The sequence below is a fragment of the Sinocyclocheilus grahami genome, unplaced genomic scaffold (assembly GCF_001515645.1).
Source record: "Sinocyclocheilus grahami isolate Dianchi unplaced genomic scaffold, SAMN03320097.WGS_v1.1 scaffold851.1, whole genome shotgun sequence".
Lineage (NCBI taxonomy): Eukaryota > Metazoa > Chordata > Actinopteri > Cypriniformes > Cyprinidae > Sinocyclocheilus > Sinocyclocheilus grahami.
In genome coordinates this window covers 125,794-141,935 of record NW_015506030.1, presented here as the reverse complement: position 1 = coordinate 141,935, position 16,142 = coordinate 125,794, and the positions used below count along the sequence as shown (strand labels likewise).

The 16,142-nt window shown below is 36.2% G+C and overlaps 1 protein-coding gene across 1 annotated transcript in view; it reads left to right on the top strand.

Moving 5' to 3' along the window:
- LOC107562949 (membrane-associated phosphatidylinositol transfer protein 3-like) overlaps positions 1-2,125 on the top strand; it is a 100,036-nt gene extending 97,911 nt beyond the window's left edge. The window contains exon 18 of the mRNA XM_016247710.1: positions 1,071-2,125. The gene's annotated coding sequence lies outside the window, so the exon portion shown is untranslated. The remainder of the gene's footprint in view (positions 1-1,070) is intronic.
- Positions 2,126-16,142: the final 14,017 nt, after the last annotated feature.

Below are 16,142 nucleotides of genomic sequence, written 5' to 3'. Positions count from 1 at the left end.
CAAAGGAGAAGTGCTCACTAACACAGATTTAGACAGATTTGTGAACAATATTTGAGAGAAATAGGCCTTTTGTGTACATAGAAAAAGTCTTAGATCTTTGAGTTCAGCTCATGAAAAATGGGGGCAAAAACAAAAGTGTTGTGTTTACAATTTTGTTCAGTGTATTTTAATTACTTATCATTATCATGTAATTATTTAAATATACTGCCACTCCTAATTTCTGTAATTAAAAATTTTGAAAGGTAGCATTTCCCCCCCCCCGTTTTTTCTGTATTTTTAAAGGCACAACATATCCTGTGTTGAACAGTCCCTTAGGCTTTTTTTGTTTTGTCTCTAATGCATAATAAACCGATTTTGTGTGTGGATAGGGCATGACCATGCTTTAAATTTTAGTTAAATCAAAATTTTAAATGAGCGCACACCTAATATTCTCACTACATTACCATTGTGCTGTAAAGTATTCCATAATAATTCAATCTCGGCATCACTGAATTCATAACCCAGTAAAACTTGAATTCAAAATTTGAATTCAGAACCTAGTAAGACCTCAACCCCCACGATATTGGTTTGCAACCCTCCTTGAATGACTTAGCAGCTTTATCCCACCAAATAGGGAAAAAGTGTTTAGGGACAGTACTAGTGGCTCAACATCCTTCGAACCTCACCAGTAAATGGGAGGATACCCCTCCTCCAGCTTTGGTTCATTCATAATATGGACTGTAAAAAAGGCTGAAGAATTATTAATAGAGCTTGGGCCTCCCACTGCCTCATCTCCCATCACACCGTGCAAATCTGAATACAAATGTGCAACTGAGGGGCTCCTCTGCTGGGCCCAGTGATCCGCAAATAAGAGTGCCCAGACATGCCCCAACTTCCCATTTGCCAAATAATGTTTGCCTGATGAGATAGATGCCGGCCGCGGCCTGCGTGTGATTCCTTGGGAAAACGTTTGTAATTTTCACTGATGATTTTCATAATGAAATAGATATTTATGTGGGCGCTCATTGAAGCGTGACTGCTGTGTGAAGCTCTCTTTGATTCACAATTTCTTTCCTCCCTCAACCCCACAGCATCTTTACTCCTTCTGATGATATCACAACATAAAATAAGACAAATCCCACCTGAGCTGATAAAAACTCCATAGTGGAGTGCCCTCCGCATGGATTTGACACAACGACGCACAAACTCTGAGTCCTGGTGCTTTGTTTCGGCAACAGGAGCAGAGGAGAATTCAGTTTCTAAATTCAGTTTCATCCATGCTTCATCTGTCCGTGATGATTTGAAGATGTACGTCGGGAGCTTCTGGATTTATTTAGCATCGTACGAAGGATTCCTCGCTTCACCCATCAGGAACAAAGAGGATATCTGATAAGATCCTCAGAGAAAACATAAAATTTCCTCACGCCTAAGCAATACAGAGGAAGAGTATCCCGCTGCTCGGACAGGTGGCTGTGCTGACTCCTACAATAATCCCTCTGTTTTAATATTGCAGGCATTTGCCTGCTCTCTGGGCGACTGTCTGTGGCCCACTTGTGGCCAGACGGCCTTGCAAACTGTACATTAACCTTTTGTGCCAGTGTGGTGACCTGGCCTGAACTCTTGTCGCCCCTGTCTCTGTTCAGCCGCTCAGCCAGAACAGAGTCTGACAGCGATGGCCACTGCTCCTGAACTCCGCCCACACCTCTGCTGGGTCACGCCACAACTCGTAGCTCTCTGCTACACTGCAGAAGCATATTTACAACTATCGTTGGTTCTTCTTGTGCCTGTCTCTCACTTGTGTTGTAAAATATGCAGTAAGTGGCACTGAGGCAAACTGATTGTATATAATGTATTTGGGTGTGGCAATAGCTGACTGTGGCAGTGCTCGCACTGCAATAAAGCATTTTCTTAATTAGTGTTTTTGTCTCTTTTTCCAGTGCAAATATTTAAACATTCTTAAAACAAGATAAATTTACTTGAAGCATAAGAATTATTTTCAGACAGTATATCTTTGGACTAAATAAATAAATACATGGAAATATTTTAAGATTATAGCAATAGTGTAAGAAAAATACTCATAGTAATAAACATGAATGCAAGGATGCATTAAATTGATCAAAAGTGATAGTAAAGATGTATACACTGTTACAAATGATTTCTATTTCAAATAAAATAAAATTCTTCTGAACTTTCTATTAATCAAATCCTGAAAAAAAACATGTATTATGGTTTTCACAAAATATTAAACAGCACACTTTTTTCAACATTGATAATAATAAGAAATATTTCTTGAGCTCCAAATCAGCTTTTAGAATGATTTCTGAAGGATCATGAGACCCTTGACTGGAGTAATGACTGCTTGAAAATTCAGCTTTTAAAACCCAGACATAACAGGAATAAATTACATTTTAAAATATATTAAAATAGAAAACACATTTTAAACTGTAATAATATTTCACAATATTTCTTTTTTACTTTTTTACTTTCTTTTTTTACTCTTTTTTTTATCAAATAAATGCAGCCTTGATGAGCATAAGTAACCTTATAAAAGCTTACTGACCCCAAACTGTTGAACAGTAGTGTATAAATTAAATATATATTCTCTGAATACATACCTTAATGTTTTTTTTATTGATTTATTTTTCTTCTCAAGTAAATGTATCTTTTTTTTAGAATGCTCAGATATTTTAACTGAAAACCAAGATTAAACAATCTGATTAAGATTTTTTTTGAATAGCTCATTAAATGGCCAAATAACCAAAATATTAATAGTATTGTAAAGTGACTGTGGTTGTCAGGATGTCGTCGTGTCACATTATTGGTTTTATCGGTACGACAACTTGCACAAACACACATTGATATTGTTTACATGGAAATCCATCTCGCAGAGTATGATGGTCTTGTTGAAGAACATACTATATTAGTATTTTATATTATACTTGAGGACAACCTTGGTGTTACTATAAAGAAATGTAAATAAACAGCTGTGTTTGAACAAAAGACGCAATCAGGCCACTAGAATGCTGTTGTCACCACGACTCTGCCAGAGGGTGTCCATAGTCAATAGTTCTTGTAATGTCACATTTTCCTATTGTAGCTACTGATTTTGGGTATTTTGTATGGGGCTGTCTACTGTAAAAATTGCAATTTCACAGCGAAAGTATTTATGTAATTTTATTTTGTTGTATATTTCGCTGTAAATCTTATATAAGACTAGAGAGTGTGAAAGTGGGTAGGCATGAGTGTTATGGTCTGTGTGGGTCTGTTTCTATATGTGCGCATGTCTGTCACGTGTATGCAAATCTCGTGTGAGTGTTAGTTTGGAGAATTTTTTTGTATTTATTGTACATATATTTAATTCCGAGATTGTGCTAGTGGCCTTTTGATCCTCTGATAGTTATAAACTGAGCCTGTAATTTGTGGAGATTTTATAGGCAGACTTTTTAATTCTTTCATGTGTGATCATTTAAACAACATTGCTGAATTGTCAATAATATATATGAACATGTTTTCAGCCTTATAAAGATGTATATTCATTTGTCTAATATCTATATTCTCAGATAGTGTGTGAAAAAGTATATTTGTATTTTAAAAACATGTATAATACATATTTAATTCACAACTGTGTCAGTGGCCTCCGATAAAAGACCTCTTGACAACATGTATTACTGTGGTATTTGGTCCAGTCGGTCTATTTCAGTGGATGTGCTTCTGTTGGGCCTATACCGAGCTGTATACCCATTCTTCAATAAACCATCATAAATCCTGCTTGATATATCTGTCTAAACTTTAGCTCTGTCAGTACTGTGAAGACGTGTGAAGTTGTGACCTTTTCCTCTGACCAGCCTGAAAGGGGAGTACAGCTCTATCAATTTGCCACGCACACACACACACACTGTCAGAGGAAGCAGCTCTGTGTTCTCATATTTTTCTTTCAAGAGTAGCGATGCTCTGGATGGACTATTCCTGGTTCTTAATATGTATGCAAATCCAAAGCTAATAATACTATCCCGATCACTTTTTTTTTACGCTGGTATAAATCATGCCTGAGCAAAAGAGTGATTTTAAACCAAAACACACCAGTCGCTTTTGTCTTCCTCATTCAATTCTAAGTAGTTTAAACTGAGTGCGAATAACATCTGTCCTTAAAAGCGATAAATGTGCAGACAATAGGTTTCCAGTGAAATTAGCTTTTTCTTTCCCCCTCAAGGGACAGTTTTTTCCTTGCAGGATATTGTCTGTGGTCTTTTAAACTCAGTGGGTGAACAAATGCTCTCAGTGGCTGTCACCATTAATGAATGTATCCCGCTCATTCTTTTGCATGCTATGGAAATGGCCCTTTAATCACAAATCACACACTTTAGCTGATTAATGCTCCAGGCAAGTGCCGGAGAGGTCAGCATGTGCAAATTGTGTGTGAATGTATCACTGGGATTATTGATGGATGCTTTTTAATCTATTGTTCTCGACGTGCCAGCATTGTTGCACATTTTTGATTGAATGTGTCTTCGTTTCAGACTCGCATGGTAATTACTGCTTGCAAATATTGTAGATAATTGCTTGTTTTATCAACAAAATGAGAATTTAAATGAATCATTTTCTCGAGTACAAAGCAAAATTCATGCTTATATTTTGGTGTCATTGGGTTGCTTTGAAAAGAAAATGCCCTGTCCGTGCTATTGTTTTTTTGTTTTGTTTTTTGTTAATAGCTTAGGGGAATAAAAACCGATTTTAACTATTTGCATTTTCATCTGATCTGATTCAAACTCAATTTTTCCTTTTATAGAAAAGCCACACATTTTTCAAAGGCAGGGACTATATCTGAAACCTCACAAAGGAGAAACGAAGCCTATTTCAATATGATATTATACTGTAGCTTTAACTTGCTAGCTTTAAAAATGAATAATTACACATTAGTGCCTTTCTCATCATTATGAAGATTGGTCCCAGCATGGAATCATCTATTAGTTACTGTTTTTTTCCCTTTCCAGCCTTTTTATGGAAGCCAATCAAACACACTAAACATAATAGATATCATTCCATTCAAGAGGGCCCTTAAGACCAGCAGTTTCACTGCAGTGTTCTTTCAGCATTACCATGTAGATATGTGTGAATCTGGGGCTTTTGAAACTTCCTGAGTGACTTCCTGGATGATTTAGGTCCGAGTACAGGAGATGTTTTAATAGACAAGCAAGACTCAGGGATAGAGAGCTTACCCTGAAAACAGACCTTCTGCAAAATGAACACAAATACACACTAGTGTTCTCTCGCACAAACTATTATATGCAGCAGCCCGTCTGTCATAATCCATATCCTGCTACAGAACGTTCTTCAGCTGCAGGGTCAAGCCCATGCACCCCTGCGGACTAGTTTCACTGTTGTTCATGGGAAAGTTGTGTAGTATCCAGCAGCTTCTCAAGCAAGCTTCTGTTAAAGGCACTGTTGAAATGTTCTGAATCATCATTAATGTGATAGCTAAAAATGTTCAGGATTTAAAAATATTCACAGTGTATGCATACACAATTAGAATTTGTATGATTTGCATATCCTGCCATTCATAAACCAACCTTTCTGTTTTGTAGCCTTTTCTGCTGAAATAAAATAATTATAAAATATTCTTATTTAATAAAAAAAAAATGTTGTACTGTTTTGATTTGTTGTATTGCATTGTGGCTTTGTGCTTTTTTGTTTGACTTGTTTTTTTTGTCTTGTGGTTTATTTTATTTTTTTATTGTTTCATTTAGATGTGATTTTGCTTTTTTTTTGTTAATTTCTTCTCTAATTTTTTGTTACTTGTTCATGTTATCTTAGGCTTGAATTATTTTTTTCATGCTCACAGACACCACATTGGACTCTGCCTTCAACCTAAGCATTAATATTTAACTTTAACGTCATATCTTTTGTGGTTTTAGATGACATGACTTCAGCCTCACAGTAATATGTAACCTATTCTATTAGATGCTGAAATCACTGTGGTGAATCATTCAGATGATTCAGTCATGTTTCTTAAAACAGCCCATAATTTGATATCTACCCCATCCAGAAAAATAACTATTCCATCATCTATACTATTCCATCATCTATTCCATCTATTGACGTCTGGTAACCAGTGATGAAATGTGAAACTAGTAATTTCCATATTTTATTTTAAGATTCATAAGCTACAGTTGTGGATTTGTGGCACATCTGTTCTATGTATGAGGCGGGGGTAACTTAGTGAATAATAATCTGACCTGATAACTAGTATGTTTTTTCCATCAAGGAAATAATGGCCATTGACAGAGGCCTTGAAAAGCAGTTTGACCTGCTCCTGTGTATAGAGAAGAAAATTACAGATGAAATAAGTTCTATTGAAAATTTTTGTGCCACAGTTGAAAGCCTCGGGTGATTTAGCACGACACGTGACAACCCTGGTGTCCTAGTTCAGAACGTAACCACCCTCCAGCCTGACATTGAGGGTTAGCATGTACAGGACAGCCTCAATCACCGCTGCCGCTTTCATTCTCTAGAGAGGATGTGCACTATGTACTAGCCTTTCTGATTGCCTAACAATCAATACATTGCAGTGTTAACCACAAAGCAACAGGCTGTTTTTACGTCATTCAAACCAATTATCTTTGAAAGTACATTCTCTCTAAAATGGTCGAACAAGAATGGATAATAAGAGGTTACCATCACCTCCACACAGGACTCACAATATTTGTCCATCTTCATTAGATGGAGACTGTGGGTTCTGTCTTTTAAAAAAGGGGTCATATGATGAGATTTCAATTTTTCCTTTCTCTTTGGAGTGTTACAAGCTCTTGGTGCATAAAGAAGATCTGTAAAGTTGCAAAGACTAAAGTTTAAAATCCAAAGAGATATTCTTTATAAAAGTTAAGAGTCAGCCAAAGTAGTTTCGCCTAAAATGGCTCATAAACATATTTCATTACACCAAATACACAAAATAATGTTCTTTTTACCAACATCATATGACCCCTTTAAGTGGCAGGTGAAGGTGACCTGGTGGTCATCTAAGGTCAGTTTCTTTCCTAGTACTCTATTGTTCCTTCTCCAGGAAGCTGGTTTATTGGTGTTCAGTTGAGGTAACAGTAAAAGAAATTAAACAAAAAGTTAATGTGATTTGCAAACATGCTGTCTAGTTACTTAATTCTTTCTCTCGCTCTATTCTTTTTGAGAGGGTGATTGCATAATTTCTTACCATCTGCCGAACAAGAAACTATTGAGGCTTCTTGCACAACAAATTGTTCAATAACATTTTTTTATTATATGACTGGCTTGAAATCGCAGCATTTTTGAGTGCACATGGCATGCTTTTTTATTTTTGCTGTAAGAATAGTGCTGAGTTTATTCTGTCTGTCATATCCTTGCATTATGAAAGTGAAAGTGACGTGACATGTGGCCAAGTATGGTGACCCATACTCGGAATTAGTGCTCTGCATTTAACCCATCCAAAGTGCACACACACACAGCAGTGAACACACACACACACACCCGGAGAAGTGAGCAGCCGTTTTTTTTTTTTTTTTGCTGCGGCGCCTGGGGAGCAGTTGGGGGTTCGGTGCCTTGCTCAAGGGCACCTCAGTCGTGGTATTGAAGGTGGGAGAGAGCTTTTCCTAGAGGTGTCCTGTCTGGGATTTATGAATTGCCTAAAGTGTACGAGTTCGACCTTTGTTTTCCTATTGTTTTCATACTTGCTGAAGATAATGACTGAAAAGTAGTTTAACCAATAGCGTGCAGGCGTTGTACATAATCAACAAATCGTCATGTTCAAGGAGGTGGGCTCTACAGAGAACGATCATAAACTGCGAGATATAAACTCCGAATTGCGAAAAAAAATGTGAGATAAAATGTTGCAGTTACCTTATTCATTCATTGATTCATTTCGTGGTGGAAACGGGCGTCCATTGACTTGCAGAGAGCACAAAAACAAAGCCAAAGCCTGGACATATTAGCCAATTTAGAAATCCCGTTAATAAGGACATATTGGGGAAAAGAGAACGTGTGGTCACCTCACTATTAGTAGAATTATATTAAATGATTTTTCATAGATGTGTTCAATTTAATTATGAATCAAACTTTGCACACAGCTTTTTCGACTAGATTAGCTGTGTTCTGACAAAAAAGAGAGGACTCTTTAAAGTGTAAATAAAGTCATATTAAATTAAGCTTAATTCGAAGTGTGATGTTTTTTTCTGTGCTCTCATTTTGCTTCTATCCAGGTTCTTCCACACCCCAATTTCAAAACTGACTTTTGCTTAGAAAGGCTAAGTAATCACATTTATAAAAGCTGCCCATTGTAAATTCATCAAACGGATTTAAATGTTAAAAATGCATAAAACACTAAATCCATCTCGCTGTCTTGGAAAAGTGCGTAAATTTCAAATTCACCATCTTTTTATACTACAAGTATGTCAGAAAGTTTGTGCAGGATAAATTATGCTGTTATTTTCCTACCAGCTACTGGATGATTTAGAAAGCACAGAGAGGGTTAAAGGCCCTTCACATTTGGGTTATTTTCATTCCAGACTGCCAAAGCTAAACGTAGAGAACAATACATTATACCTGACAGAAATAGCCAACAGTGGGCCGAGAGTGTTTTGAGAGCCCACTTCTGTTTATAGCGCAAAAAAAAGGGAGCATGAATAAACAAGCACCTGACCCCTAAGTCACATATGACAGCGAGATTTGACGCCTCCGTAGGTGGAAATTAAGCTGTATTGATTTGGACTGTACCAGCAAACTAAATAACAGTGCCAAAGAGTCGATATAATAGGCAGAATTTCATTAGCTCTATCATTTGCTGTCACCCTCCCTGTTCTCAAAAGCAATTTGTTTGAGCTGATTGGTGATATCGGGATGTCTATGTGGAGAGAATACTGAGAGAGACTGTCATTGAAACACTATTTAAGAATGGCGCGCTCCTCTGAATTTAATCGCTACTAAATCTACACGGAATCGTCTTGTTAGCTGTCATCAACAGCCTGTTCAAACTTACTGTTGTTGGCAAAACATGACAACGCAATCTCCATCATGTCAGTCCAAATTCATGCATTTCAGTTTGCTTATGGATCAAGACATGTTTGCGTAGCAATCCTACGGTTGCCATGGAGACCCCTGTTCCTCTCTGCGCCGCATCCTGGGTAATTAGTGGATGATCACACCTTGACGATTCACAAAATCTGGTGCGGGAAATTAAATCTGCGGAATTAAGCGTATGTAAATGTCGTATTACAAACAATTAGAGAAGTTAAAAGAACAAGCCCGGTTTAGCCTGCTGCTTTGACTCAGAGTAATTCTAGGAATGTACAGACTCCAAGTGCTGTTTTTGTTTTCCTATGGGAAAACTAATCCTGTGTGATTGATAGGCTTCAAATTGGGGGATTTTAGATCAAGATTTTTGCTGTCAATTATGCTCTCTGCCGGTAGGGAATAGTAAGATGGCGGCTCAAACACTTCCGGTGGCTTCACCGCCGAATGGCAGTTTAGAACGCAATGAGCGATCCAGCAAAGAACGTATAACTATAGCCTACTCTTTGGATCCAGTCATCAGTGGTTGAGACACTCCCATTCATAGTTTTCACGTGATGTCCCACCCTTACAGGAATGGCCACATTAAACGTTTTAGAATGTCACACTGTTTTTAATATGAAATATTGCGGCGTGTATTTTATATGTATTGCAAATGGCCAAAACTTGCATTGTGTTCACATATCTTTGTTTTATCCTTTTGACATATTACAAAAATGTCCTCAAAATAAAACGTTTTTTTATGAACTAAAATATAGTACATTTATTTAATTGATAAAAAAGGTGTTCGATCACATTTGACTGCCAAGGACTATGAGAACATATTAATATTGTAATAAAATGCTGTTACTGTAAAGCGTAGACTAGTCTGCGCAGTAATTAATGCACATTATGCGTCAATGTTTACCAGAAATTGCTGGAAATTATAGTGAAACTGCGGTATATCCATTCAAACAGATTGACAGCGCGTGACCGCGTAGCGGCGAGATCAAAGCATGTCGCAACTCTGTTTCTCAACGGCTCTGCTTCCTAATTCCTGAAGATCTATGAAGAAAGACCCATGGTAAGTCCACTGTCACTTTTCAGTTATCAGAAATGTTTTCATTTATCTCATGATTTCATATGAAGCTTTTAGTTGAACTCACTGGTATGACCTACTTTATGGTTAGAGAATTGTAAAAAAAAAAAAAAAAAAAAAACTGGAATACAAATGGATTAAACTACTTCATTTAGTTAGTATACCATGATTGACAACATGTGGTTTGATACCTTGCAGCAGCCATATTGTAAAATGCATTTTTCATGAAAATTGTCAGTGGTGTAGTGGTGTCACCGCCCGTGACAAAAAAAATGGTACGTGGTCTTTTTAAAAAATCATTAAACTGTCATTTACGTGTATTCATAAAGTCAAAAGGTAATCTCATAATGTGGTCTGAGTTTAAATGTTATAAAAAAAGACATCTTGCCATACCAAAAGTGGAACTCTGTAAACTCAATCGCAGATGAGCGCGGACGGACGAGCTCGACACATGCGCAGTATCACCTACTTGACACGCTCCGTCTCAACATTCACCCGCTCCTGCGCTGTTGTACGCAGTGTTGAACTTTCTTCTCCTGCGTCTTATTCTTCGTGTAATCCAGAATGGCAGCACAGCTTTTTATTTAAAACTTTTTTATATAAAAAAAAAAACAGCAAGCCCAGCCCAGACTTAAAAAGTAACGCAACGCATTACTTTCCACATAAAGTTACTAAGTAACGTACTTAGTTACTTTTTTAGGGCGTGGTGATTATCAATATATTTCTTTGTCAGGAAACATACAGTCACCATGGGCCTTTGTTTAAAACATGCACTTTATAAAAGGACGTTCTAAATGTACATTTCTCGAAGAACAACCGTATATATCCTCTATATACATTATGAAGAACATAGGGAGTTTTCTAGTTGGCCTATAATTAAAGCTCTGTTGCCCCCTCTTGTGTGCATGGTCATGCTGTGAACTCGAATCATTGTCCTCAAATTCTAGATCATGTGGAAGAGTAACAGTGGCGTAACAGGGATGAGAATCTGGAACAATTCCTGTTCCTTGTGATTCTATTTACGAATTGTTTAGCACTTTTCAAGAACATATCGAGGAGTGAGAAGCAGAAGGGTGTAAGTGACATTTTGGGCGAAATGGAGATATATATATATATATATCAAATGAAAGCTCTTGACGAGCTCTTTCTACTGCCAAAAGGACAGAAGTGAATTCTTAATAATTTTGGAGTTATTCATTAGAAACCAAAATACTTAAGACTGAACATAATAAACCAGTTGGTGCCAAAAGTGCGTAACTGCCCTTATTCCCCTTTGGCACTGAGAAATGTACTGTGGGTAAAGCTTGTGGATAGCACTTGGGTCAAAATGGCTGACACCACATGTAAGCCAGGTAGGTCAACCATGAGAAGAAAACAGTTTTTTTACAGCTGAATATGTATTATGTCTGTGAGAGCTAGAATTCTTGCTGGTTGGTAGGCGATCAACTACTTATTTCATGCAATAAAATGGAAATTAATTATTTAAAAATCATACAATGTGATTTTCTGGATTTTTTTTTTTGATTCTGTCTCTCACAGTTGAGGTGTACCTACGATGGAAATTACAGATCTCTCCATTCTTTGTAAGTGGGAAAACTTGAAAAATCAGCAGTGTATCAAATACTTATTTCATGCAATAAAATGGAAATTAATTATTTAAAAATCATACAATGTGATTTTCTGGATTTTTTTTTTTGATTCTGTCTCTCACAGTTGAGGTGTACCTACGATGAAAATTACAGATCTCTCCATTCTTTGTAAGTGGGAAAACTTGAAAAATCAGCAGTGTATCAAATACTTATTTGCCCCACTGTATCTTTTTTTGTGTGTTTTAGCATAGCTGTTTAATATTTAAAATTAATTATTGCTTTAAAAAGACTGTAAAAAAAGACTGTAAAAAGTGTTATTATTAAAATGATCTCATCATCTAACAATGGAACTACATCTCTACATCAACTACATATTTTCATATATCGAGGGGTGAGAACCATGAAGGGCGTAAGTGACATTTCACCAACTTTACAGGAGGGCCAAAAAAAACATTGACCATAGTTTGATCCGATTTTGTGTACTGATTTAAATCTTTCATAATAAAAATGTGTACACACATGGATAACAGTATACGTATTGAACACTATTTTAACATTTATTCAGAAAATAAAAAATTCCAAGTTTTTTCAAATGTAAAAAAAGTCACCAATGTTTTATTAAATTTTGTTTATAAAAACATGGGCGTATCTGCTGACAATATGAACAAAACATTACATTAATGAGTTAAAAGAAATAACAATCCATTGTGATAAAATAAAATATCGCATATCAAATTAGTTAATTGAATGTGATTAATTTGACTGAAATAGTAATCTCAGGCGCTTAACAATTTGGTCAAATGGTTGATTGAAAAGCCTTTACAGATGCCTTCCCTAGTGAAAAATAAATATACACAAATGTATTTGAAATACATTTATTTCATGCTATGCTACAAATACATTTACATATTATTTACATTATCACTATTATCACTAAACTGTTATACTTAAAATGTGCTAAATTGTGCTTTAATTGTAAGAAAGTAGTGCTGAAGTCTAACTAAGACATATACTGAAGTGTATTTGATTGTGCTAAAGTGGAACTTTTGCAAGTATACTTCAGGTACACTTTAAATATCATGCAAGACTGATATTATTCGAAGATTATACAGTCCTCATCAATAGTGACATTAAAGCACATTTTAGGCTTAGACATAAGACTGTGGGATACTGCCATTTGTGTAGAGTGAATAAGTCTTTCTTTTTCACAGCAATGATCCCAGGTGGACATCTGTGTAACGTTTTACTCACTGCAATTTCTTGTATCCTTTCCCCAGTCATCTCCTTTGTCTATGTCTGTCAGTCCCTTCTCTACATTCTCTCTCTTGTAGCTAGCAGTAACTGAGTGCCTATATGATAACACGTATAGTAAAATAAAAGTAATATATTTAAAATAAATTTATTTCATATTAAGTATAGTTCAACTCTATTAATATATTTACTGACATATTGCTCAAGACTTACTGATATAAAAATTATAATTAAACTTTATTTGGACAACTACTTGTGCACTATGCACATTTCTCAAAATTAAGCCTAAAATGAGAGTTTAAAATAAAGAGTTTTAATTTCACTATTTATGATGGTCTTTAAATGCAAGATATTTAAAGTGTTATGATATGTTGTTGCGACGGAGGGATCAGGGACAACCCTAATAATTTATTAAATATTTATTAATTTATAATTTATTACTATTATTAATAATATCATTACTATCACTTGCATCCTTCACTGTCCTCCACCCTTTCCTAATCTTAATGAAATCCTTATTATTATTATTATTATTATTGTTGTTATAGTTATCTTTGTCATCATTATCCTTACAATACTTGTTGTCTCCACTGGTCTTGTCATATTTTATTATAATTTATTTCCCCTTCATTTTTTGGTTTTTTTGTTTGTAGTTATACTTGTTATATCTATTATAAATCTTTTACATACTCAATGATTTGTATGCTTCCTCCCACACACTTACATACAATGACATGCACACGCACACACACACACACACACACACACACACACACACACACACACATGCTCACAATCACAAGAATACATATACAGGAGTTATCAGAATGATCTTGAAATGTTAGCTATCTGGATATATGTTTGTTTGTCCAAGTGATTCTGTATTTGGCACATTCCTTACTTGCATAATAAAAAAAATAAATAAAAAAGATATTTAAAGTGTACCTGAAGTATACTTGCAATAATTCCACTTAAACTTCAGTATATTTTTATTTGGACTTCAGCACTACTTCAGCACAAGTGCATTAAGCACAAAATGTAAAATTGTTCCAATTTAGCAGACTTTAAGTATATCAGATTAGAATACTAAAAGTACAATTGCAGGATATTTTTATTAAGTACATAAATATGTAAATGTGTTTGTAGTATACATAGCATGAAATAAATGTATTTCAAATACATTTTAGTATATTTATTTTTCACTAGGGACATACCATTAGAATGTAAGTTGTTGGTTACCACCCGCTAGCTACACCTCACTGACAATGAATTCTGGATATTTCATTTTCTCCCTCATCATCCAGCTCTGTCACAAAATGTCTCTCACAGTTGAGGTGTACCTACGATGAAAATTACAGATCTCTCCATTCTTTGTAAGTGGGAAAACTTGAAAAATCGGCAGTGTATCAAATATTTATTTGCCCCACTGTAGCCTAACAAATTTCTGTCATTATTTATAAAATATTACTGACAGAGCGCATAATGGGTAATCTAAAGAATTTTTGTCATATGAACAACCAGTCAGCAACAACACTGAAATTATTCTCCCTGTTAGTGAGTTATAAACCGCATGTGTTTGATTCATTAAAAAGAACCGACTCATCAGAGTCATTCGTTTGCTGTTGATTCTGTAGCGATATTGTGGCACCGTGTCACAGCATTAGTACGGTATAAGGCCCGGCTCCACAGGCCCACCTAATCAGAAGCTTGGCTCACCCTGGCCCCACACCATAACAACCAATCACAAAATTTGTGCGATATTCAGTTGAGCTCCATATATTTTTCTTTTTAGTTTTCTTCCCAACCCCATCCTTTATTTAGTTAGTTAGTTAGTTAGTGACTGCCTTAGCCAGCTCATGAACTAGAACTTTATGTCAACTTTATCTGTACTTTAGTACCCTAACAAAACACAATATGTACAGATTTCTTGTCTCGAAGGACTAAAGAAAACATGAATTACACACAATAAAAAATCAGGGCAAAAAATCCTCACCAGCCGGTTCTGAAATACCCATACCCAAACTGTTTTTGGAGGTAGGGGAAGATGCTTTTCGGTCGCTTTCTATCAGTCATGACTAGACTCTTTTCTTATTTCTGCTCCCGCTGAATTTCTGACCATTACTGTCCGCTCCCGCAACATGTGTTCTGTTCCCGCCCACACCCGAAATTTTTGTGTCCACTCCCGCCCACATTCTAAAACTATATATAAATTTTGCGCATCAGGGAGTCGCTATCAATATGTGGAGTATTGAAATCCCCCTCTGTAAAAATCGCGTTCCGGGCTCCCTCTCCCTCGTCAGGCCCTTAATTGTCCTAAGTGTATGTACATATTGTGTCAATCAATTTTATTTAATGAAAATTCTGACTGTAATGGCACATGCTGAACATATTCCTCAAATTCCCATCTTGTAACCATTCTCAAAAAGTAAAGGTCTCTATTGTATTTAGGTCAGCTAGTTGCAGATTTCAACGCTTCCACTCATAAATGTATTGAGAGAGGCTTCACCTAATCAGTAAGCTTTTAAGATGGTGAAACTTTGCCACATTGACCTGTTAACAGCACAGCTGCAGCAGCAGGACCGTCCCCTGCCGTGTCTCTGGCCTCACTGCAGATCAGGTCTAAGGACATCATGGATGTTTCAAGTCCAAGGACTGAAGCTTCATCAATGGAGCCTAGTTCCAAGCTTTTTTGCTGTGGATCCATGACACGTTGCATCCCTCTGGTATATGGACAGGAGCTCTACCACATTCTACGCATGACTGGACCCCTGGTATGAACTCAGCTTCTTTCTCTCACTTACATTCATGTATGCACATGAATATAAAATATTCATGTATTCATATTGGAAACTTTGGAAGTTTTATATCAATTTCACCTCAAGTGGAAAATAATTAATCTGCAAACCAGAACAGCAAAGAACTGTCACTATTTCCTCCATATTCTGTAGCTCATTGCTCTCATATTCTTCTCATCCACTGAGAATTCTCAGGTTGTCATTCCAGGTTGTGTGGCGCGTTCTGAATTATCTCCTACCATTTGTCATAACAATGTTTTGTGGTCGCCTGGGAAACAGTGTGCTGGCTGGTTATGGAATGGCTTCAGCTGTGAGTTTGTTTTGCTCTGCTTATTGTTTCTCTGGAGTGTTACATATTGTTTGCTTTGTGGTAAAACAGAAACACTTGTGTATGAAATGCAAATGTTGGCACATTATTGT